The sequence below is a fragment of the Heterocephalus glaber genome, unplaced genomic scaffold (assembly GCF_053883595.1).
Source record: "Heterocephalus glaber isolate CG9 unplaced genomic scaffold, H.glaber_assembly_v1.0 deba00001662, whole genome shotgun sequence".
Taxonomy (NCBI): Eukaryota; Metazoa; Chordata; class Mammalia; order Rodentia; family Bathyergidae; genus Heterocephalus; species Heterocephalus glaber.
The window spans coordinates 9,792,046-9,818,902 of NW_028258403.1; the positions used below are offsets into that span (position 1 = coordinate 9,792,046).

Below are 26,857 nucleotides of genomic sequence, written 5' to 3' on the forward strand. Positions count from 1 at the left end.
AAGTTATTAATTCATAATTATTATATAAAGGTTAATTGGCTAACATCCTCCAAATGACTTTCCCACCAGCTGGTGATTTTCTTCTAATTTTTTTTTCTCCTAGTTGAAGAAAAGTGAAGCTCAGAACTAATGAAAAAAATTTTTAAAACTATTTAAAAATGTATCCAGACATCTCAGGGATGAAGAGGACTATAAGTGAAATATACCTGAATGTATATTTCAAGTTTTCAAAACCAAGAAAAATAAAAAAGATAAACCACAGCAACAAATAATGAGTATACTGACAAAACTATTCACACATAGCCCATTCAGGCCCAGGTTAGGTTTAGTGGGTAGAGGTATGTATTACCATGCTCCTAATCAGCAACTGCTGTTATCTAGGATTTCATGAGGACTAGCAAAAGTGCCTCAAGCAGTACAAATCCTATTAACCTGATGCATCATACATGGGGAAGTTATGACCCATGTTGAACCGCTATCAGGGAAAAATGATCAAAATTCAGTCAAAAGGAAAAAAAGATCCCTGGTCTCCGTGCCTCCTTTGACCTCTCTGTGGTTGTAACAGGAAACACAAAGGGGCCTGTTATCTCCAGGTGTTACAGACGGATTGCCAGCCACTGCCCAATAAGTCAGTTCATAATCCATCTTGGTGACTATGCAAGGTCTGGCTAAATTATCTGAACAAACTGCTTTGCAATTATTAGTCATGTTATGAGAAAATGGGAACAGCTTGACCAGCAAATTTTCAATATATTTCCCCCCTTAGGCAAGAATAAAACTTAAAATAAAACTCCAGAGATTCTGACATTCTTCTCATCACATAACTCGTACCGGCAGAGAATAAAAAGAAAAAAAAAGACATGAATATTTGAAAAGGCCTTTTGAATCTTGCAGGCATAAAGTAGAAGTATATATCATTCAGACCTGGAGTCCATACAGATACACACTGAAAGACATACTTTGTACCATCATCCTCTGCTGATATGTCAAAGGAAAAGTATTCATTCTCACCTTTTCAGAGTGTCTGTCATTAGGTACATTAATATGGATGAACCACCACAAAATCAAAAAGCTGTGAGAGATGTGAGCTTAAAGGTATAAAGGCTTTAAATTATATTTAAGTTGGGCTTTAATTTGAAGACTAACTTTGAGTTTCTATAATTACCTTCCATTCTCCACTTATCCAACAGAAGAAATTACTAATTAGATTTCTCTGAAGTCTACTTGTCAGCATTTTGCTAAACAGTCCTCAAGTTTTCCCAGAAATGAAGAAATGAACTGATGATGACAAGAGTGGAACAATACTTCTTTTTTTCTGTCATAACATCCCTTCTTTTCATGTACAGTCTGATTTGAAAGTAGAGCACAGAAATATTTGCTTTTCTAACTTATTGTTACCAAAAATAGTGTTAATTCCTAATCAGCTATAAATAACAACTCAACTATAATTTACCAGTAAAAATTCTTCAGAAAAATGATTAATGATAAGCACAGACATTTCTATGACATTGAATGTTAAAAACTAAGTTTCAGTTAATTCAAATTCCTTTCCTTTATTTACCAATCTTTCAATGTTAAGATGTAGTTCAATATTAAAGTCACAATTATACTGGGATACTCTATGTATAATATCATCACTTAGAAGATAATTTTAGTCATTGATACACTAACATTATCTACAATACCTAGCAATGAATTTGTTACCAATTTTTGAAGTCATAAGAAAAATCAGAGAATTCAATGTTATTGATAGGACTATAGTTCATAATTTATAATTTTAACCAAAGTTATTCTGTTATTAGAATGTATAAGGCCAAATTGTTTTATTAAAATACAACAGAAGAAATGTTGTTTTGTTACACTCAAGTTTACTTAAAGTGGAGATTTATGTGTTTACTTCTTGCTAATTTCTAAATTTCTAGAATAGTTGTCAAATTTTTTATTTTACAATTAATGTTATTTACCCATGTTAATTACAGAATTTCAACCAAAAAAGAAATGAAATTGAATATCTGATTCCTGCAGCTAATTTTAGCAAGAATTCTGACATAATCTAGAAATTCCTAAACTATGTTTGATTTATATACTTACACCTGACACACTGAAAATTGAGAATCTCTCTCTCTCTCTCTCTCTCTCCTCCCCCTCCCCCTCCTCTATCCCCAAACCTCCTTTCTAATTTGGCATTCCGGAGTATCTCATCTGGAACAAATCACAAATTTTAGAATTTTATATTAGGCCATTTTAGACTATTTCTCCCAACTTAAAAGTTTATGACTTGTTATGATGATCTCTGCTTTAAGCAAGAAAAAATGTTTAATTTCTTAGACCCTCCAAAGGAAAAAAATGGCAAATGAATAACACATGCACTTCATCTTAATGTTTTAAAATTTAAGCTTGAGATTCACAGAGTAGGGCACTTAAAAATGATTTAGTAAGAAAAATGATATATAGTAAAATTTACTTATTTGCCATACTTACTTTATATTGTCTGCCTCACCCCTTTGAACAATGCACAGCAAGAAAGAGTAGTTGTTTTCATGTTTTCACTCACGTATACCGGGCACCAAAAATGAAGGCTTGCCTGGTGTAGTCATTCAGTTATATGCATTTAGTTGAACAATTTAATTAAAATTGTTTTGTTAAAATGTTTAAATAAAATTGTTTTGTTAAAGTGTTAACATATTTAGGAAACTTCTAATTGAAAATAATTTTGAATGATTATCATTTTAATAGGGAGAGTTCTCATCTATACTTCATCCAGATTTCTTTAATTCTAACATCTTGCAAAACTAATGTACACTTATCAAAACTAAGAAAAGAATATAGGATCAATGCCACTAAGTTATAAACTAGATTTTGCATGTTTATTCATTACTATCATTTGTTTGTTCCAGGATCAAATCCAGGAACTCACATTGTATTCAGCCATCAAATTATCATACCACTTCCAACCTATGATAGTTTCTCAATCTCTCCTTAACAGCCACATTCTTGATGCTTTGGAAGAATTCTTCCCTGTACCTTGTAGAATAACATTTAATTTGAGTTTGCCTATTTATTTCTCATGATTAGACTGGTCCTGTTCTGTGTAAAAATATCAAAGAAGTAAGGTACCCTTCTCCTTGCTTCTTATCAAGGCATACATGATATCAACATAGTTTATAACCACTGTCCTAAACCTTCACCCAGAGGTAAGATGTCTACCAGATATCTACAGTGCAAAACATCTCCCTTTTCTCCTTCTATACCTTATACTTTGTAAGCAAGTTCTTATGTCTAGATTTGTCTTGAAGGAGGGAAAATTAAGCTCTACCTCCTGAAAATATATATATATACACGTATATATATATGTATATATGTATATATGTATATATATATGTATATATGTGTGTATATATATATATATATATATCCAGTGGACCCTTGATTCACACACTTTATTGGTTGCTGAGGGCCAGTTGTATCTCGAGTCAATACAGCTGAGGTCTGGATGTTTACCTTGGTACATGCTATAGATAACAAGAGGCAGATAAATCTTCCATTAACCTAATTAACACAAGTTGCTCATATGCCAGGCTGGTCATAACTTGAAGATCCACTGTGTGTGTGTGTGTGTGTGTGTGTGTGTGTGTGTGTGTGTGTATATATATATATATACACACACATATATATGGAATATTCCTATAAGGAAGAGGGGTTCCCTTTCTCTTAGTTACTTATGTATTTATGTAAATATAAACTCATGGATATTTATAATATTATTTATGTTGCAATTCAACATAATCAGTATTTGTTGCAAAATTTTTCCTCCTTTTGCCATTGGATGAGTCTTTAAAATTCTCTTCTCTCAATTAAAATAGTAATATAATTTGTTCATATCTTCCACAATATTTCTGAAAACTTCCATGGACCTTAGTTCTGGTAGTTACCTTTGCTGATAAATCCCTCAGAAAACCTCTCACATAAAGCATGGTGTTGAGCAGATTTTTCCCAAAGCTTCAGTGGTAAAGACAATCACTGCCCAGCCAGAAGATACTATAACACCGAATAGTACACACTTATAACCTCTTAAAATCCCCTCAGCCGCAGTCAGCGTGATGGTTTTCCCTCGAGTCCACATCTCTACATGCTCTGCAGTTCTCCGTGGCCTCAAGCTCACTCTCAAGTCTTTTCATATTTGTTCTCTTCCTGTGAATCACACAATCCACAAATATCCAATTTGGTTTTTAGTCAGTCAATTTAGCTTTCTCATTGTTTGCAGGGACCTTACAAATAATTCCATGGGACCTTATCTTTTGCAAGAAACACTACCAAGATAATTTGTACAGAATTCAATTTTATTCCTTGGTGGCAGAAGATACTGTGGTTAGTTGAAACTATTGAAACTATTTTTTCTCTCTATTACTTATATTTTTGAAGCATTTAGAGCAAAAAAGTAGTTTAAGAAGTCTCCCACAAGAAGTGAAAGCTTAGCACTTGCTAAAATGATTTTTAGAAAAAGAAAAAATATCATTTTTGAGTTTTCTTTAGTGTAGTGATAAAGAGCTAAATGAGCCAAAGAAAGTAGTAGAATGTCTCAGAAATTCATTGTTAAAGTAATTTCTTTGGATATAAAAAAGATTGTCATTGGAATTTTACACATCTCTGACCTTTCACTAATTTTCAGATTTTAACACTCTAGCAAAGTAGCATGGAAAAAGGAACTTACATATACCCTAAGGAGGTTTGAATCCTTGCAAATGACATTTCCTACTTAATTCAGTAGCGTCCCCCGCCCAAGACAGACTGAAAGCACAGCCTAGCAGGAATATGCAATGGGCTGGGCTTAGGGGAAAGTGCAGACTGTGCAACTTGCAAAGATTTATGGAATACTTCTTAGATTGGATTGTAAAAGTTAAGATCTATGGCATACCAAACTGGCACAAGGAAAATAGGTCTGGGAGAAATGCCAAACAGAGTGAATATTAAGGTGAAGATAGGGTCAACTCACAAATAAGGGAAGTACAGGCTGGAACCGAAAGTCTTTGTGTTTTTAAAGTATTTGGCAAGGATGGAGGAGGTGAATTTGAAGTTAGATTTTTCTCTGTGATTAATTTGGAATGATTAGGGAAAGCATCCATAATCCAATAAAACTATTTAGGAGGGCCGTCCAATCTATAACAGCATCTAGCCAGCAGTATGGAAGGCAGCTAAGCCAACTTGCTACCAAAATGTCTATTGAGATACAGAAAAAGACAAAAAGTCACACCCAAACTAAAGAGTAAGGCTGACCTGAAGATAGAATGTAAATGGTATTTTCAATAAACCTAAGAAAGTAGATTCAGGCCGAAACAAGTCTATCCAGTTTTTATCTAAGAAAAGTCCTGGCAATCTAGAAGGGGAAAGGAAGCTAGTCCACACATTGTCAATGAAATCTCCTTGAAACGGAAAGCAAGGAGCTACAAGTAGAGAAGCCTAAAGAGCAGCAGTGAAGATGGTGTCTGCCAATGCATTACATCCAGAGATCCGCAACTCACAGCAAAGAGGCTCATGAGATTCTAGGGGACCACAAATTTCATAGCAAAGAGCAGAACAAGGAAAGCCAGCAAAGCTCTCGTTAGGCCCTAAGAGCTCCACCTTTGTTAATAGGATTGGAGCCTTGCAAAAGCACATGGGGAGGCAAGTCTGTCCCTTCCATCCCTTCTGCAGGTTACTGACACAGAATTTGTCCTCTCCAAAGTACAGAGCAGTAAAGTACTATTTTTCAGAAAGTGGGTCCTCACCAGACCCACTGCCCCTGCCAGTACCTTTCTATTGGACTTTCCAGCCTCCGGGAAAGTGAAAAATAATTTTCTGCTCTTTGTAAATGTATCAGCCTCAAGTATTTTGTTATAGCAGTAGAAATGGAGAAAATGGTACTACTATTTGAGAGTTTCTTATAGGAATGTTTAATATTCATGTTTCTTCTCTTGTGTAGCTTTTAATAAGGTAATCATAATAAATATGTTTAGCCTGATTTAAACTTTGTAAAATAGCACGACATGATGCTGCATGCCTGAAATCTCACTGCAAGTTTGAGGTCAGCCTGGTCTACATAGTGAGTTCAAGGCCAGCCTGCACTACATAGCGAAACCCTATCTCAAAAACAAACAACAACTACATTGCAAAATATATACATTGTAGCATCACATGGTACCACACTAATATGTACAATTTTGTTTTCATCGGTCAATCATATAAGGAAAAATACTATAAATGTATACCAAAAGTGGTACTCATAAATTTAAAAACCTGAATTATAATCCAGGATTGTATAGCTTTCTTGCAATAAAAATTAATTTTGAGGGCCGGGGATTTAGCTCAGTGGTTCCGCCGCCTGCCTTGCAAGCAGAAGGACCTGAGTTCGATCCCCGGTACCAAAAACAAACAAACAAACAATAAAAATTAATTTTGAGATTTAAAATGTTTTTAATAATTTCTTTACTTTTGAAAAGTATTGGATTTAAGAAAATGTCACATAATAGTTTAAAGTGTACCCACATAGCTTACACTCAGTTTCTCATATAATTAACTTCTTACATTAGTATTGCTGTACTGTTATAATTAATGAATCAACATTGATAAATTGTTATTACTTAACGGTTATACTTCATTCGGATTTCCTCACATTTTACCTAAAGTCCTTCTTTATTTCAGGTCCCTTTCAGAACTCCACATTATGTTGGTCATGATTACTCCTTAGATGGCCTGTAGCTGTGATAGTTTCTCAGATTTTTTTTATGACATTGGTAGTTTTAGAAGTGATGGTCAGATGTTTTGTAGAACGTCCTCAATTTGAATTTGTCTGATATTTTTCCCAATATCAGATATTTGTCTGATAAATAGACTGAAGTTATAAATTTGAGGGAGGAATTTACAGAGGTAAAGTACGATTTTTATCACATTATATAAGGCATGATCAAAATGACGTATTTATATTGTTTTAATATTGATGCCTTGATTGAGATAGTGGTTTTAAGTCTTTGTTCCCCTCATTCCATATTGTATTCTTGAAAGACAGAAATATGTAAGGGTTATAAAGTTATGTGCCTGTTCCAAATTACTAAGAATTTTTGTGCATTATTCACCACTAACTTATTTCTCTATTCATTTATTTACATAAAAAAGAAATTAAGGTGCTGACTTATACTCTGGAATGCCACCCAGAGTTACATTCTTTATTCTGTTGCTCAACTTGCCCCAGATCTTTTAGAAGGCCCATGTGTCTCTGGGACACACCCTCTTCCTATTTGAGTGCTCATATGTGTACATGTTTGAGCACGTCCTTACCTTCTGCCTTAATTACAGAAAGCTTTGGGATCATATGATAGATGCTCTACCAAAGGATCAGTCATTTTTTTCCTAGAAGCACTGGCTCTTTATATTGGAGGATAGTGTAGCAACCAAAATGTGGGCCATCAGTGTACTTGTTGCTACTGGAGGATATTTGCTTCTGAGCACTCTCATCTAAAGGAGAAAGAGAATATATGGGTATACATTAACTAGTATATGAAATATATCTATAAATATTATATATGTATCAATTATAAGTATATTAAGCTAAGTGAAAGTCATACTTTTGCCTCCAACTCTAATCTATTACCTCAACAGATCATTTCAGCTTTCCCCTCTTGCTTATCTGTAACTTCTCACTTCAACAGTTGGGAAATCTGCTTCCAGCTCCAGCTATAAATTACTTATTCATTCACTCACAGTGTATAGGATCACAGATTCAAAATACCAATCCACTCCTTCCTTGTGGAGAACAACTTTGCCTACTAGAGATAGTGTTTGTGTCCGTAGAGGTTTTAGGGCTTTGCAAATCAGTTTTAGTCTCCATTTATTTCTAAAATTAAATATATGTGGTGAGGCTTCTTCACAAACTTACAACCACCCTCTAATTTTCTAGATCACACAAAAAATATTCATTTGAACATTTATGGTTGACAAGCCATGGCTGAAATTGACATTATTCATTTTGCCTTTATGAAGACCCATGAAATATATCTTAAAATCAATTAACAGTTGAAAAAAATCAATACCCAGCAGATCACGCATGCTTTATGTTATCATTTAAAATATATTTGAAGCTCCTCTATCAGCAGAATAAATTGCTATATGCCCTCTAGTTTTCTCTTTTTGCCTCACTTTGTAAACTAATGCTAAAAGCAAATCTCAAGCATAGTAATTGTCACAATTTGCTCATTCTATAATATCTAATAGCAGTTGCATCCTACTTTTCCAAGACTTCCTTTGACTTTTCTTCAATTTTTAAAATCAACTTGTTTATATCTCATTTATTTTTGAGACTACTTCAATAATTTTAATGAATTAGCAGCTTTGAAAACATAAAGGGCTAAATCCAAGCCTGGATTATTGGTTCTCTCCACTTCTGAAAATATTGATGTCTTCATTAGCATTCTAACTCCAATGTGTAACATAAAATGAAATGCCATAAAAAATTTTACCCACTCTATATAAATCTTTTACAATGCAACATGGAAGATTCCTCAACTCCCTACAATTCAATCAAGGAAATGTCAGTCAAAAAAACAACTGATTCCCTATGGTATATTTGTTGAGCACTAAAAGAGTCTTATAATCAGTAAAAAAAATAGTCATCATAATGGAGGGAGAAGCAGTATTGACTGGGAATGTTCTGAAACATTGCTTTGTGAAGATCTGTTTGTTCATTTCTTTTACAAATATATTTGAAGTACCTATGACCTGCCACGTCTTATAGGAAAACTAGTTTTCTATGATGTACTGACAACTTGAGACAGGTAGCAGTACAAATTAAATTGCTTTTATCAACAAAAGCACAAAGTATTGAATGTAAAGATAAAGAAATATACACGATAGAAGATATTAACTTATTTAAATATAATTCAAATTTTTGATTCTGAGTGATAATATTGGTAAAAATGGAAAAGTTAGAAATGAGGAATTTTAGTTTTAAAAAATGAATTATAAACAAGGTGCTAGAGCACACACAACTGTACTGCCAACTGTTTAGGAGGCTGAAGCAGGAAGGTTATTTGAACCAGGTGTTTGAGACCAGCCTGGGCCACATAGTGGGACCAAATGTCCAAAAAAACAAAGAATTATGTTTTTCTTCTTTTTTTGCTTTTTGTTTTTGTTTATCTTTTTTTGTGGAGGTTGTTTGTTTTTGGTCCTGGTGATCAGGATCTTATGCTTGCCAGGCAGGTGAGGCACCACTGAGCTAAATCCCCAGCCCAAGAAAGAATTATGTTTGAAAATGCTTAATCATATATCCTTACAACATCAGTAAATACAGAAAAAGTGGGTTTTTTAAATATAGGCAAGGAGATAGCAAGAATGGGCTTGAAATGTGGAAAGAAATCACCTGCATACAGGTGCTATATCACACTGTGAGTAGAAAGCATAGGAAGAAATGGGAACAGACTTACTTGGACTTTGGTTCAAAGAATATCAACTACTGGTAACAAAGGGAAGAAGAATGAATCAATAAGGAAGGGATGAAATCCTGAATACTCACTGTTTCAGCTTGTGCTGCTCTAGGCTTCCAGGACTGGGAAAACTAGAAATGAGTAGATCTTAGTACTCAGTGTATATGTGCATGTATGTAGGTATGTATGCGTGTGTGCGTGTGTGTGTGTGTAAGGATGTGAAATATAAATGGATTTTCCAAGGCATATATTTGTTCACTCATCACAAGTTATAATAAAAATAAATTTCAGGAACATCTTCCATTAATTGATGCAGTTTCTCCTCCTGTAAATACAAATTAAATATACCCTGAACTCATTCTAAAAATATCAAACACTCTAGTTTATTGATTTTAGCCTGGTCATGTTGACAACCTGAACACACAGATTTTCATCTCTTCTAGAAGGATGTGTCTAACTCCTCCCAGCTTTTCTTGTGTTGTTTCTCCAGTCCCTTTCTTTTCTTTTGCCCTTTCTTCCCTGTTCTTTCTGATGAGTTTGTTAATAATGCTTACCATTATTTTCAATTTGTTCCCTTTCACTAGTTAAATTTAGTAGAGTCAGTTTAATAAATTTAAATACAAGACCAAAAATGAGAAAGATATGTTATATGCTGCCATTTTGGCAAAAATCAATGTAAATGTCATGCATTGCAAACATATGCCAATAAAAATTTAAATATAATCCTACAATAAACATGTATTTGGTGCCTACTAGTGTGACAGACACTGTATTGTTACAGAAATACAAAATTACAATGTAATTACAAAATTGCAAGGACATGTTTAATGTACTGCAAGATATGCTATTTTGTCCTGATTTCTATTTATTTATATAAGCAGACAAGTTATTTGCTGTCGTTTGGTTGTACAAACACCAATTTGCATTAGTAGAGATTAGAAGTGTGGGATGCAGAGAACATTACTTCAAATGTCACTTATGGAAGAGTTATCTGTCATACCTAGTTGTATTTTTTAATAGATTAACTATACAGAAGAGGTCGGTGCTAAAAAGTTCTTGTGATTTAGAAACCTTGAACTCATTTACTTTTATTAGCCCCCTCAAGAACAGTTAAAGAAGGATGGAAAAATCAGGACACCATCTGAAGGACTACAGTCTACTGCAATTCATAGGCAATACAAAAATGTATGGCCTGGGCTGCCATTATTGCTCAGCAATAGAGTGCTTCCCTAGCATCCATGGGGCACTGAGTTCAATCCCTAGCACTACAAAAGAAAAAAACCAAATTTTGCTTCCTAAAATATTATGGATAAGAATGGAAAGATTGTGTTGTGAATCCAGTCATTTTAAACCACACTATCAATGATTTGTAGTTCCTAAGAGAAAAATATTTGCTTCAAATCATGTTAATATAAAACACTCTCTTCCTAGATTACTTCTTGATTCCTTATTTTCTGTTGAGTTCTGTTTTAGTCAAATTTCTGCTATTGTGACAAAATATCCAGGAAAAACAACTTAAAAAGTAAAGATAATTTTGGGTGATGAATTCAGAATTCTCAGTCCATGATCAGCTGACTCCGCTGCCATGGATCCATGGTGAGACTAAACCCCATGGCACCAGGAACATGTAGCATAGGGAGCTGCTCCCCTAATGGCAGCCAGGAAGCAGGGAGCGAGGGAGAGAGAGAGAGATTCTCAACATACACTTCTTCTGGGGCACATTTCCAGTGCCTTCTTCCTCTAATGAGGTCCCACATCCTAAATTTTCTACCACACCCAGTGGCACCACCAGCCGGGGACTGGGCCTTCAATGCATGAGCCTTTGTGTGACACCTAAAATCCAAACCCTAACCAAGTCTGACAATGGATAATAAGGTATTACACTCTATCTCTTCTTTTGCTTTCAGTGGGCCATTTCAACACTTACAAAATCATTTAAATGCATGTCTTTCAAATATCTCAACTTCTTTTTAATATTTCCTTACTGCTAAAGAAAATTCTATTTGAAGAATTAAGTTGCTGATAGAAATTTTATGCTTTACCAATACTTAAATTTGTTATGTGTATCCAATATTTTCCTGAAAAATAAAAATTTTATAATTTCTGGGTTTTGATTGTGGTTGTTTTAATAAACTAGAGATAATTATTTTCCCTGAATATTTCAGTCATACCATTACTACCAAATGTTTTACTCAGTTGATAATGCATGCATAGTAGTTATAATTGGTGTGGTTTGTAATTATGCATATTCAGATTAAACAAAACAAATGGCCAGGCTGGTAATGGCATCATATTAAGAATATAAATATATTTAATAGTCTATTTAAATGTATAATTATAAAAAGGGAATGAGAGCTATTTTAAAATCTTTTCCAGGTATAAGTAATTACATTTACTGAAAGGTATTATAGAAATCACATAAGCAAAAGATATTATGAAGTATTATTTAGGAAAACAATTGGAACTCAGACTTCTTAATAACTACTTGCTACTGCTAGCCAAATACAAAATGAGTGTAATCTACCGTGATTAATTGCTTGTGTTTTTTTCCTAAACTGTATAATTGAGAAACAGTATAATCGATGATATAAATGTAACTCTTAATGTGTCTTTCTTATATAACCTTAATAGATTTTATTCTCTCCAAATTTTTCCATATATAAAAGAACAGTATATTTGAAAAAGGTCAGCTTCTATGATTGCTTGGATCCCAGGTGACTTATATGTGAATATTTTATCACATCAAGCATAAAAGTACATATTCAGATGAACTTCTTCCGTTTTGATATTCTTAGTAAATTTGTATGACACATTCTCCAAAACATAATGCACTAAACCAATATATGTAAATAAATATAAGACCTTGCTATTATATATATTTTTAAATACAAAGTAAATAAATTTCCAGTACTGATTTCCAGTATGTTCTGCAATTTCCGAACTGCTGCAGAAAAAGCCTGGCCAGGAAGTTGACTTCTGCCCCTGCTGATTGATGCTACTTCCACACCATCCTTCAATTCAGCCCCAGTAGCCCACCCAGAGTAGCACTCAGGAGTCGCTGACATCCAGTGGAATGAACCTTCATCACCTCCTGTCCTCTCTTAAAACTTCCATTAAAAGAGGTCAAACGCTGCCTCAGAGCCTGTTAGGAGCTCTCCCCTGAAAGTCACCCAATTTTCATTTACAATTTGTTGGTCATTTGTGATGTCTTCCTCATCAGTGCTCCACCTGCAGCTTCCAATTTTTTTGTGTCCTCTCTCCACCTGCCTGGAGAATTTTCTCTGATTGGAAAAGTTAAGTTGATACTGAGCAAAGTTTAATTTACTTCTACCTTTATCCTTGAACATTTCCTTTCTTTCTAGCTGATAGGATTTGAAACAGCATCCCCAACAACTCCACAGTTCCCATTTCTCTGATTGATAAATTCAGTATCATCCCAGAGTATCCACTTAACTTTAAAAAGTTAATAGAAATCTGGGCTATTGAGGAAGATCTCTAGAATAAATACCACCTTTTATACTGCAAAATAAACCTGCATGGCTTCATCTCCTATGATGGTATTACTATGAATATAAGAATGACATCTTAAAAATTTTATTTCAAAATATTAGTGTTTTCTTATTCTAACTATGGCAAATGGAGAAAGTTATAAATGCACTCAAACAGTGACTGCTACATAGATTATTGCACATCTTTCTATTGCTCTAAGATTCATTACAGAAACATCTAGCTTAAAATGTTTACAAAATGAAAGAGCCACTTCTGTATAAAAATGAGCTCAATAGTGGTGCCAATGGAGATAAAACTAAAAATGACTATTAAATGTGAGATGCTGATGCCTGCACTCAGAGTCAATTTCACTTTTCAACCAGTGATCTCCAAGTGCTTTACCAATAAACTTTACTGAAAATGTTTCACATGGGAAAAATATAAATGACTTACCAAAATCATAAAACAAATTTCAAACCAATTCTTGAACCAAATACCATGGATTTATATGTGGAAATATTTGTTTCAATGTTCACATCATTGTAGCTACTAAAAAAATTTAAGTTACTTATAAATACTATAAAAATATAATGCAATTATACATTTTTACCAGACACAAAAATGTACACATTATTTGTTTATTTATTTATTTATTTATTTGCTGCAAAAGGCTTTATTTTCTTTTGGTCCAAGACTTGGAAGGGGGCTCCAGAGAGGTGAAAAAGCTGCCTCCAAAGCTGCCTAGTGGCTGGAGGGAGAGGGTTAGGCCAAAGCCCTGATGCCAAGTGAGCAGGAGCCCCTCAAAGGCCACCAGGCTCCTGGGCCTCCTGGTCATGTTTGAGGGTGAGCCTTTCGAAGAGGTACTCGGCCAGCCGAGCCTGGGGGCCGGCCAGCCTGCGGACATTAGTGAGGTGGTCGCCTATCTTCTTGATGAGCTTCACCTCCTCATCCAGGAAGTGTTTCTCCAGGAAATCACAGAGATGGGGGTCTGTCTTGGCAGAGCCCAAGGCATGAAGATCTAAAAGAGCTTGGTTCAGGTTCTTCTCCAGGGCCAGGGCAACTTCCATGGAGTCCAGGGTTTTACCCCACTCATCTTCAGAAGATTTCTGCACGTCTTGGAAGAGCACTCGGCCTCCGCGCTGGTTTTGCATTTTCAGGAGATGCTCAGCACCCTCGCTTTTCTCCTTGGCCAGCTCGCGGAAGAAATGGCCCATGCCTGCCAGAGCCACATCGTCACGGTAGAAGTAGTAGCCCAGAGAGAGGTAGGTGTAGGAGGCCCGCAGGTGCAGATTCACCAGGTGGTTGACGGCAGCCTCCACCTCGGTGGAATAATTCTGATGAATCTGAGACGTCATGGCTAGTTACCAATAAGGAGCTACCCACAAAAGAACGGTGTTGGCCTGTCCTGGAAGCAGGAGATGGGCGAGATGATGGTTCCGAAATCTGTAACTGGAAGGTGGATGGAGGATGAAAAAGAGGGAGTCCCCGGGTCTGTTCCGTCCAAACACTGTTGAAGCAAGAGACAGAGCCGCGGGACCTCCAGACGCGCCGCTGATTTTTTTTTTTTATATCAGTATGTCATTAAAATAGGTATGTTCATGTCTCAGGATATGAGCAGTGAAATTCAGTTGTGAAACATAGAATTTACCCGTCTAAATTGAGCAAAGAAGGTACATGGCTTGTCCCAAATGTTTTAGGTATTGCTTTCTTGGACTATATTGTGATACCTGGATATGAAGATTTTTGCTTTCTGGAAGGACACAGTCCAACTGAACTTTAAAACCCCATTATAGATGTGATGTGAGCCCCACAGAAGCCTGCTCAGTGTCTCTGCATGCTCTTCCATCCTAGCTCCTGCCCCATCCCTGTCCCTTGATGGTTAGAAGAGAAGCATCTTTCAGACAAAAGGAACACACTCATCCTTTTTCTTCCTAAGATTGCACTTCCTCTAGCTTGTACTTTCCTTGTAGAGGAAATTATATTTAGGTATCTTTGGTAGTAAGTTTATCTTGAAGTCCAGTCCTCCGGACTGGTATCTCTAATTGAGCTAAGGACCACAGTTCCACCCTTATTACAGTTCACAGCATATTGCACTACTACTAGGAATAACTGTGTCTGCATCTTTGTGAGAAGAGCACCACTCACATGCTATTGCTATCCTCAGTGCTCTGTGCTGTGACTAGTATGAGGTCGCACACCGTGAGAGTGAAAATGGACAAAAGAACAAGTAGAACAAGGTATAATCAAGATTTACGTTCACTCACCATTCTACTTTGCTTCTATTTTCCACTGTAACACCTCCAAGGATCACAAAGAATAGGAAAATGTTTTTTCAGGCCATCTCTGCTACTTAATCTACATATGTTGGAAGAAACAGCTTAATATACAATAATAAGTACATGCTTTCCATAACAAAATGTCAACCTAAAACAAGTAGTAAAGCTGCAAGCTGTGTAAATATTTCGTATAGTGCATGGCTTGAGAAAATGAAAACCTCCCATTTACCTGCCCAGTATATTATATTCGTGATTTCACTGAATTTTAGCACAAGCAAATGCATGCCTTGCTTTTCTCATGCTTTTTCTTCTGCGTTCCAGGAACTGTTCTCTCTTGCCTTTTCCAGGGATTGTAGTCAGCAAACCACCTCAGAATCACATCTAATAGCACAACTCCAAGAACCCAGTGGTCGCAAAGAAAGACTCCTTTCATTGTCATTACCTCCAGGACCTCTGGGATATTAATTCATCATCACACTCACTCATCATTCCATCCATTTTGCCTGTCTGCGGAGCAAAGACATAGACCCCTACCAAAACCATAGCACGAGATTACCCACAAAATTACTTTCAGTGTGAGTAGAAAATTTCTGACACCGGCAGAAATGACTACAATCTGCTTTAGAAATATCCTTGTTGCTTTGGCCTCTTAAAGCCGCTACATAAGTGAGACTAGTAATATTAACCTGTTCTTTAGCAAAGAAAGATATTGTGTGTGGAAAATTAAATAAGACCATCCATTTTAGAATTGAAATGCTAAGCTAAAACCTTCTTCTGCAGCCTCATCCTTTTTCTAAAGTGCGGCGGCTGTGTCAATGTTATAAGAAAGTATCCTTGCTCTCTTCCTTTGTTTGGATCTGGTTTTACAAACAACCATAGCATCCATTTACTCGGCTTATGAAATCTATGAGCAAGCAAAGCAGAGAACCAGCCATTTTATTCTTCCTTCAAAATGCATGAAAACATCAGCTGCCTTCTCCATGCTCTCTCTCTCTCTCTCTCTCTCACACACACACACACACACACACACACACACACACACACACACACAAAAGGACTGAGAAATACAGCAAATGAGAGTACCCGGTTAATCAATACATGTAAGAGCCCTTTTTTTTTTCATGTTCCTGTGAGTCAACTTGCAAAATTCAGAGATTACCCACTGGTCTTTGAATTAACTGAAAACATAATTTTGTCTCTTATAAAATTCAGAAGCTTTGTGCTAACAAAGATTTTTTTTCTCTGAACACTGCTTTTCACCCCTAAAACGAATGGTAATAAGCAGAGGCCAAAGAACAAGCAACTACCTCAATTCTTTCTGACAGAATTCTAGCGCCATCTGCCGGTCATATGTCTCCATGACATCTGAGAATCTTGTAACAAAAAGGAAATGAAAGGGCTGAAATGTTTCCCAGAGTTCTTTTTAGCAGCAAAGGCCAGTCATGTCAAAAAGGAAAACTTTTTGAACACTCACATCATATCTAAGGGAAGTAACATACCAGTGCAATAGTCCTGGGGAAGGCTCATTTTTAAGTCACTCAATTTATCGTCATCGAGTTCATCGTTTAACTGCAGTTCTTTGTATTTCCTTTGAAGAGCAGCTCATTGAGGGCACAAAAGAATGAAAACTAGCTCGGTAGTAGAGTACTTGCTCAGTGTGCGCAAGTCCCCGAGTTTCATTCTCATGTCCTTCGATCTCCATCATGAATATAGACCGAGAGTCTTGTTATAGTTTTGTGCAAGAAATTAACACTTCCATTATTTTTTGTACAATTTTTTTAAACTTCCTAGTAAAATTCTGCCCTACTGCCTTGGCTATCCCATATTCCCCATATAGGAGTATTATTACAAAAACAGTGAAATTAAAATATATTTGTTGGATCATTCATTGTTACCGAAAAAAAAGATACCATAGCTGCATCAACATGTAGAGATTGAAAAATAAGTGTTGGGTAACATTAAATAAGTATTTAAAATACAAAATATAAATTATTTTTCAGTTGCTGTTCCAAAAGAAACTTATGTACAAGAAAAGCATATGAAGTTTTATATGTTTAAATCCATTCTTGCAGCACATTTACCTTGCTATCATTCCAGACTCCGAGCCTGTCACAATACATGCAACCATAAATCCGTGGTCAGTGACTCCGAACCTATTGGCTTCACAAGGAAGTATTTCCAAACCATAAATATAGCTGATTGAAAACCAAGGTCGTGTCTTCATCATGATTTATGGAGCTATTTAAGGAAACTGTCTAGGACTTAATCCAAATGAACAGGAACAATTTCCACAAATATGAATGTATCTCTTGCAGAAATATTTAAATAAATAGTAGTATTCTTAAGCTAGATTCTATTTCTTGGACACAAAGCATTAGAGAGAAAAATAGCTAATCAAAAAATAAATAGCGAATTAAAAATACCACCAGAAGTAAGGCTGAGAGAGATGGAAGGAGAGCAATGTCCAAGGAAAGGTCCAAAGTGCAATTCTGTGAAGAGGAAGTGGGATTGAGAGCTTCCCAAACACTTCCCCAGCTCAGTTGTGGATGTCCTTCTGAAGCCAGCTCAGTATTATTTCCTCGTGGAAGTCTTGACTGACCTTCTTGACAAGGTCAAATTGCTCTGTTAGATAATTTATGCCACATGTTTCTCAACATCACATCTTTTATCCAAAATACAGCTTTATGGAATTATTTGACGAATTACTGCTTCTTATATTCAATGGTAGATTTCAAAAGGACACCATTTAATCATGGGAACTTAACACACCACAAACACAGTACCAACCATAAAAGTGGTCTTCATGGATACATGTTCACTATTTGAATAAATGAAAGAATAAATGAAAAAGTCAAGCATTTGACAATGACTTAGGTTATATCTTTTTATGGAGTTTTGTATTTATGTATTGTACACTAAACTCTGGCTTAATCTACACATGGAAAACTTAACGATGACAAATGAAGTTAGGCCAAACTCTCAAGAACATAGGCTATCATTTGGTATTAATTAAGTTCTTGAGAAAGGTTTGCAAAAAATGTCAGGTCATTAAATTAGTAAAATCCTAACCTTCTTACAGAATGGGCCCAGATTACTTATTTCTAGTTAACCTCTTTAATCTACATCATAGGTTTTCTTGAAAGTCTAGTGTGTGCCTCCTTTCTCTTTGAACTGATCTTCCTCAGCATTTCACAATAATGATGTTACCTCTATTGGGCCCTAAGGACCTACCAGATGTATCAGCTTATTTATCTATCAGATTTAATCCAGTCTCCCCTTAGTCCATACATATTCCAATCTTCTCCTCCATGGTATCATGTCAGATGTCTGACTGTTTTAGCCACTTTCTCCTCACTAAGATACAGTGCCTGACACCTACAGTTTAAAGGAAGAAAGGTTAATTTGGCTCACGGTTTATAGAGGTTCTAGTACATAGTCTGGTGCTGGCTGCAAGGCAGGGCAGCATGGCACAGGGGCATGGTAGAAGAATGCCATCCAAGGCCTGGCAGACAGGAAGCAGAGAGAGTCAAGGGAGGAAGCAGGGAGGGAGATAAACCCTTCCAGCCCACACTCCTAGTAACCCCAGTGGCCCACCTCTTTCAGCCAGACCCCAGCGCCTAGCCGCAAGCCAGCTATAAACTCCTGTAATCCAGTCATCTTCCGAAGGCCCCACCTATGAAAGCGTGAGTCTCTGGGGGATATCTGGATGCAAACCATAGCCCTGGCCTAATTGTGTGTCACTTGAGTTCTAATATTAGCAAACATAATGAAATTTTTAAACCACTAGGTCCATACTTTAAATAGTTGAGTGACATCATTATTTATGTTTAGAATATGCTGCTTTCATAATCCTGAAGATAGGCCTGGAATATGGTTAAATAAGTAGGATTTCAGGAGCATATTTTGAAAGCTGGTAGAATAAGATTAAACAAAGAAAGAAGAATGAAAATGTTTGTTGGCAATGTTTTCTAATGTATATTCCTGTTTGTGTGTGTTCATGTAAGCTTGTGGGGATGTAAAATGTATTTAATCCCTTAGGACATAATCAAAAGAGCATGAAAGCCATTGGGCTTGAACAGAAGTAGGCAGGCTTTCTCTAGAAATGCAGACAGCAAAAATTTTAGTTTCTTTGGACCATAGTCTCTGCTACATTAAGTCAACTTTTGCTTTTCTGGTACAAAAGCAGCCATACAAGCCACAACAAGCAAATACAGTTGTGATTCAATAAAACACTTTTTTTATTTTTTAGAAAAATAGTCAGCCAGTGGATTTGTACTCATGGGCTAAAAGATGAAAAAAAATGTGGCTTTTCCAATTTATAATCTTCACAGATGAGGAGGAAAATAGGTATTAACACTAGAAAGCTGCCATCTAGGTAACAAAGTGATTCACATTTGAACAAATTGGGACTAAATATAACATTTTTAACAGTGTCCTAATATCTAATTCCCAGTTTACATTTTACATTTTTGACATAATGTTTCATACCAAGCTCCAAAATGTTTATGAGACAATGCCTAATTTTACCTATTGTCTTGTTGTGTCTTGTATCTAGACGTCCCACCAAAGACTCATGCTGGAGCTTTGCAGAGGTGGCTGGATCTGAAGTTTTTGATGCTGAGATTAAGAATGTGATGCTGATACTGATTCATGGTGCAGTCCTGGGGTTAAGGGTGTGAATGTTAAGGGCAGGTAGCCTGGATACAATATAAAGGACAGGAAGAAGGTCACATCTCATCCCTTGCACTTGGTGCTGACTGTCTTGCTGCCTTCTTCCTGCCATGAACTGTTTCTCCTCTTCAATGCCCTTCTGCCATGCCACCCTGCCTTAGAGCCAGCGGACTATGAACTGAAACCTCTAAAAAACTGCAAGCCAAAATAAACCTTTCCTCCTTTAACTTTGGGTACCAGGTGTTTTGTCTCTGCAACAAGAGAAATAACTAAAACAGTCTTTTGGATGACTTATTTCCAGTTAATTTTTTAAATCTACTTCATAGGTTTTCTTGAAAGTCTAGTGTGTGCCTCATTTCTCTTAGTATTTCACAATTAATGATATTAGCTCCATTGGGCCCGAAGGACTTACCAAACTTATCAGTTTATTTATCTATCAGATTTAATCCATTCCCCACTTAATACATACATATTATATGATTTGGGAAGTGCTCAAAACTTTGTAGAAAGAAAGAATCCCATAATAAATCTACAAACGTGAAAACTTGGCTTTTCTTTTTTTTCTCTTTCTCAGTTGAGATCTGGGTAGTTGAGTGTCCCATAGCTACTCAACTAGCTCAAGAAAGTTGTTTTGAAGGCCAGCGAGTGATCTAGCCAGACTGTCTAGGAAGCTGTAGTCTCACATCAAAGATAACATATGATATTTCTTCATGGATCTTTGTAAGTACATATGTGTCAGTGTCTGTTCTGGGTTGTTGATAATCAGGCCTTAGAAAGGATTCTGGAAAGACTCCAAAAATGAACCAAGAAATAGCTCTTTCCAAAAATGATTCAGAAAAGGTGTTTCAGAAAGATATTCCAGGAAATATTATTTTTAAAAACAATTTCTGTAAAAATATGGCTTCCAAAGACTTAAAGCATTGACAAGGGCTTCAATATGATCTACTACTCATACTTTAGTGGTCAAAATAAAGAGACAATTTTAAGAGCAAGTTAAAAAATATTCTATAGGTATTAGAGTGGATCTCCAGGAAATCTAATTCAGAAATATCTAAATCAGAATTTCTTTTCAGAAAGAACTTAATTTCTAAAATTTTGACTCAATTTCTACTACTAAAATATTTATTTTCTACTAGTTAATTTCTGCTAACTTAAGTTTTCCTGAGAACTAGAATGCAAGTCTCCCAAAACAAATTCAGAATTAACTAAATGGCTCTATACAATACATAAAAACAAATGCTTTATAACTGTGATAAAATACTTCTTCAAAACATTTAGCCAAATGTTCAACAGCTAAGAAGAAATCAAAGTTATGATTTGGTTTATGTCAGTTTCCAGAATGGTTGTATATTACACACACACACACACACACACACACACACACACACTGCATACAATCAGCAAGTACATACGTCTTACATTTCTGCAAATGATCTGGGGACAGTTCTGCTTCTAGAGGTCCAGTTTAGGGGTTCTCCAAGTGTCTCTTTGTTACCCCAGGAGCCTGGTCAAAGGAAAACAGCTCCCTGTCACTACTCTTCTCGTGGTGCATTGGAAGAATGCAGAATCATGAGAAGAAATACTCAACACTGGCACACTGATTTTCTCCCTATATTTCATTGGACAAAGTAAGCCTCATAATCAACTTTAAGGTCAAACAGTAAGAAAATATGGTCCACCCACAAAGAGTCTCAGCAAAGGCATAGTATAATTATAGACAAAGAATACCAAGTACCACAACAATATATACATTCAAATGGATTTTATATAAGCTCTCTAAGTGAATATCAATTCTTATGAAAGATTTTATAGCAAGGCAATATAAAAACAAGTGCAAGGCAAAAACACGATGAATTGCCATGGAAGTCAGGCAAAGACTTTTGTCTTTGATAATGACAACTCCAAGGAGCATGGAGAGCAGAGTTATTGCAGAGTGTAGCTCCATCAGCTTGAACTAGTGTGTACAGAAAGGAAAGAGAAAGGTAACTTCTATTACACAAGGAAGATTTATGACAGATTTCTTTTCACAACAAAAGAGGAAAGAAACAAAAAATTGGTTTCAAGATGTATGGAGTGGTGAAAAATTAGGAGAGCCATTCAGGCAAACTAAAAGATGGGAAGTTCATTTTGGGAATTTGAGGTAGTATCAGGTCATTTACTTAGAATTTTTTCCAAAAATATTTGGAAAAATAAGATTGCTGCATAACACAGGGTTGCAGAGGAAATTATAGGAATCAGGAGTATAGATGTGAACATTCAAGCTTTGGACATAAAGAAATTTCATAGAAGAAGAAAGTAAAATAGGGCAAGGACACAGGGCCATGGCCAGAAGTCTGATCAAACATAAGAATTGGAAACAATGAAATATGACAAAACTGAAAAAGGGAAGAAATTACCCAAAGAAGTGTGCCCTAGAACAAGCTATTTATAAGGTAGCCAGGGCCAAGGGATCAAGCACATGCTTTTGCATCAGAAAAACTTGGGTGTTGAATTCTAAAACTGCCCAGTCCTGAGATTTTGCAGGAGGGACCCCGCTGACACTCCAATTTCCACATGAAATGGACCCATGGCATCTACAGAATAGTAACGCGTGGATGTATATTTTCTTTCCACAATCATATTAGTGGTAGACTCTGAAGGTGCAAAAACAAGACTTTGCCTCAACCCACCCCAACCAAGAGGGGGCGCCAATATAAAACTGAAGGCCAGTAAAATATTTATTATAATCAAAGGTCACAATTCCTTCTACTGATATGATATACTATCATGTTCCTTTCCATTCTATTTCCTAAAGCTTGTCCCCCTCTTTAGGTATCCATTGAATTGAAAGCCTTGTCTAACTTAAGGTGCAATCTTTCATTTTCTTCACAGTGTTTTTCTTCTTTATCATCTACTTTATTTATTTGTATGTGTCTATAACGCCTGCCTTCCATTAGTTAACAGTATAGGTTACAGCATTTTTCTGATATGCTCTCCCTCTCAGAATATAATCATATCTCTTATTTTAGAGAAAATCATTTCTATCAGATGCAAACCCTCTCAAGTTCCCATTTTATGATATATTTTTACCTGTTTTCCTCTTACAAAAAGAAGTGTTTTCGATCCTAAACAAGGCTAATTCCTCACAATTTGCACATGCTCTCCAGATTATAAGCAACTCTCTCTCCTTCTTTCTTCCTTTTCTGTCCTCCCTTCTGCTGCTGCCTTTCACTCTCTCCCCTCTCTCTTCTCCTCTCCCCTTCCCTTCTCTTCCCTTCCCTTCTTTTCTCTCTCCTCTCTCTCTCTCTCTCTCTCATTTAAATCTTTCAAGGTACTTCTCCACAGGTTAGAAATTTTTCAGCATGCCTTGTCTTTGTTATCTTAATATAGTTTATCTCCCAGCCTTCTTCCATCCAGCTGTGCCTTCTTTTGATATTTATAGAGTTCCATTTTTTTCTAGAACTTTCTATTCACTGTGCTTTATCTACTTCCCAACTACCCATAACTCCACAGTCCACTGCAGTGAAATTCCATCCACAACAGGTTAATGAAACTGCTTTAGCAAATATTGCCAACAATTTCTTGATTAAATAGAGACAATAGAGTAATTCTTTTATTTAGCTTCCTTGACCTTACAGAAACATTTAAGAGCTAACCACACAATTCTTAAAAGTCTATTTCACTCACTTCTGTGGTGTCGCTATTTACTTTTCTCTTCCCACATTTCTGATTGCCTCTTCTGGTTTCCCTAGCTTATTGCCTTTTCTAGTTATCTTCTTCTACTTGTTTTTAAATATTTTCATTCACCAGAGTTTTGTTTATTTTTACTTTAAAATGTTCTTTCTGAATGATGCTGTGGTTTTCAAGACCTAAATATGTATCTTGAAAGTGATTCCAAGCAAGAAAAATATGCAATTAGAGCTGGTGTCTAGAAATTGGATTTAAATCAAGAACCTATCCTATCTAGATGCTTAATGATTACTGAAGATAGAGTATATATTCACCATACAAAAAAACTTACTATACTCATAATTCTAAACTGTGTTACTATAACCCAGATTTGATCTGCAAACCTATATTTTTTATGTCTATTACACATGGTGCCTTAAAAACCCGAGTGTCCAAATAGAACTTATATGCAGTTTCTATTACATCTTCTGTCTCAATGAATGACCATGACCTATGCAGGAAGAAATTTTATTAAAAACTGAGCATCAGCATAAATTCCTATTCTCAGCTCCTTCTACTCTATTCAGTCAGAAATCTAGTTGGTTAGATTTTTATATCTTGTATACCTTTTTCATATTTTACTAAAGTGAACATAGGCTACACTTCCTACCCAACCACATGGTATGAGCCATAACTGTAGATACTGAGGATGCCATGAATGAAGACTACTAAACACTCCACAGAGAGGAAACCATTGTGTTTGGCAAGAAAGAAATCAATGAGAAAATATCTTCAATTGATTGGTGGTATCAGGTTCCCAGAGCAAATTTCAATAGATTGGGGTAACAGTGAAAAAAATGGACATAAACCACACTTTTAAGGCACTGAACATCTTTGAAATAAAGGAATTTGAAGGTCTCTAAAAATGTATGAGATGGGAAAACTTGATTATATTTCATTTTGTATATAAGAACTAAATGGTATTAGTGTGAATTTCTATTTTAGGGTTTTTAAATCTTACTCTAAACATTTTTAAATTAGGTTTGCATATAAATAAAATCTGAAAATGTTAATTTTTTCTGATTTAAAATATCTGATACTTGTTAAATACAAACTAAGGTTTAGAATGATATTCTCTCTCTCTCTCTCTCTCTCTCTCTCTCTCTCTCTCTCTCTCTCTCTCTCTGACTTAGAATCATTAGAACTCATTAAAAAATGGATCCAGTTGCTGAATCCAGATGATGCTGTTACTGTTTGAGGATTTATTAGAAGCTGGGCACTTTTGTAAAAATTCCTATTTATTTTTGGCTCCTGAGACAATGTCATCATAGCAATATGAAAAAAAGCAGCAAATTCTATCATGAAATCAACCAATAACAAATGTTGGCAGGGCTGTGGGGAAAGAGGAACCCTGCTCCACTGTTGGTGGAAGTATAGACTGGTGCAACCACTGTGGAAATCAGTATGGAGATACCTCAAGGAACTAGGACTGGAAGTAAAGTCCTATTTGACCCCGCTATTCCACTGCAGGGGATCTTCCCCAAAGAATTAAAAGAATCATACCACAGTGATATATGTGCACCCATGTTCATAGCAGCACAGTTTGTGATAGCTAAAACTGGGAAACAGCCCAAATGCCCATCAACTGGAGACTGGATAAAGAAAATGTGGGTTTTTTAAATAAAATGGAGTACTACTCAGCCATAAAAAATGAGAAATTAGAGACATTTATAGCTAAGTGGATGCACATTAAGGTGATACTCTTAAGTGAAATAAATAGGACACACATGTATAAATACTGAATAGTATCTCTGGTGTGAGAAAATGAAAGTGTAAGTAAGGACTAAAATGTATAATAGGTAATGTGAAATAGGAAGAAAAGGGGCAAAGGGGAAGGAAGTGGGAGGGCTAGGGGAAAGGATAGAAGGGAATGGGATTAATATGAGAAAATGGAAAAATAGGAACAAAATCTTTATAAATAGGGAGGAATGGAGGGGTGGAAGGGAGGGCTGGGCAAGGGTGAAAAATAAAAACCAAGAGAGACTATGTAAAGGTGCAAATTTCCAATGATGAATATCATTATAATGTATACCTAAAATGTACCAATGATTAGAATGAATAATCAATAATGCAAAATAGAAAGAAAAGGCCCAAAGGGGTAGGGGTAGTGGGAGGGGCAGGGGAAAGGAAAGAAGGGAAAGGAAAAATGCTGAGAAATGGAAAAAATGGAAATAAAGTCTTTGCAAATAGGGAAGGGTGGAGGGCGTGAAGGGAGGGCTAGGAATGGGGGAAAAATAAGAACCAAGATGCATTATGTAAAGGTACAATTCCCAATGAGAAATGTAATTGTGTTGTATACCTACAATGTACCAATAGAAGAATTTAACAACAACCAAAAAAAGCATCAAATTCAACACAAAATAGAAATCTGAAGTGTAGGCCAGGACAAATTCAAGGTTGGGGGCAATAGCAAGAGATGAGATACTGCAAAAAACCTGGATGTTCCCTTGCCCTTCCAGGGAGTGACCCAAACATGAAAGTGACAATGTGCACCTTTCCACACAGCAGATGCTTCTCAGTGGGGATGGGAAAAAGACGATGGGAAGGGCATTCCTGAAGGCTTGGGGATAATGTCGGGCTTCCCTCCAAAGGGCAAGGGCACTCTGGACAGCTGTAAAGGCAATAAATGGAGCTAATGCTACCCCTCTCTCAAAGCTGAGAGAAGTGCAGAGTGTAGAAATGCCTGGAAATTAATGTGAAAGCCTGGATTTTTCTTTCCCAACAGTCCTAGAATGGAAAATCCAAACCTTTTCCTCCTGCTGACCTCTATCCTCCACCTCTTTTCCCCTTGGGCTCAGGATGGTAGCCACTATGTGGGGTTTCAGCATGTAACTTGTTCTAAATGGGATGGCAAAGAGACCCAATTTCTTGGAGAATTATTTTGAAAACAGAAATATTAATCGGACAGATGTAAAAAGTGGGTGCCAACAGAAAATATAGGGTCACCTAAAACGACAGAAATCTAGATTTGCCAGAGTAGAGAAAGAGGAGACACTCAACAAACAAATATTTATTTGAGCACCTACTATGTGCCAGATACTGTTCTACATCCCCAAAAGGAAAACAACAACCATAAAGATAGAGGCAACAAACAAATTGTGAAGGAAAGAAGCATCGAAGAAGGCTGAGGCAATGAGAGGTCTGAGGTGACAGGGGACTCGGCTTATGCCTCCTCCTGGGCCTCCCCTCAGAAGTCCTCTTCCTCTTCCTCTTCCACAGTGGCGTCCTGGTACTTCTGGGACTGGGACACCAGGTCGTTCG

The 26,857-nt window shown here is 36.2% G+C and overlaps 1 pseudogene; it reads right to left on the bottom strand.

Annotated features, from left to right (window-relative positions):
• Positions 1 to 13,663: 13,663 nt before the first annotated feature.
• Positions 13,664 to 14,489, bottom strand: LOC101708748 (ferritin light chain pseudogene; annotated as a pseudogene).
• Positions 14,490 to 26,857: the final 12,368 nt, after the last annotated feature.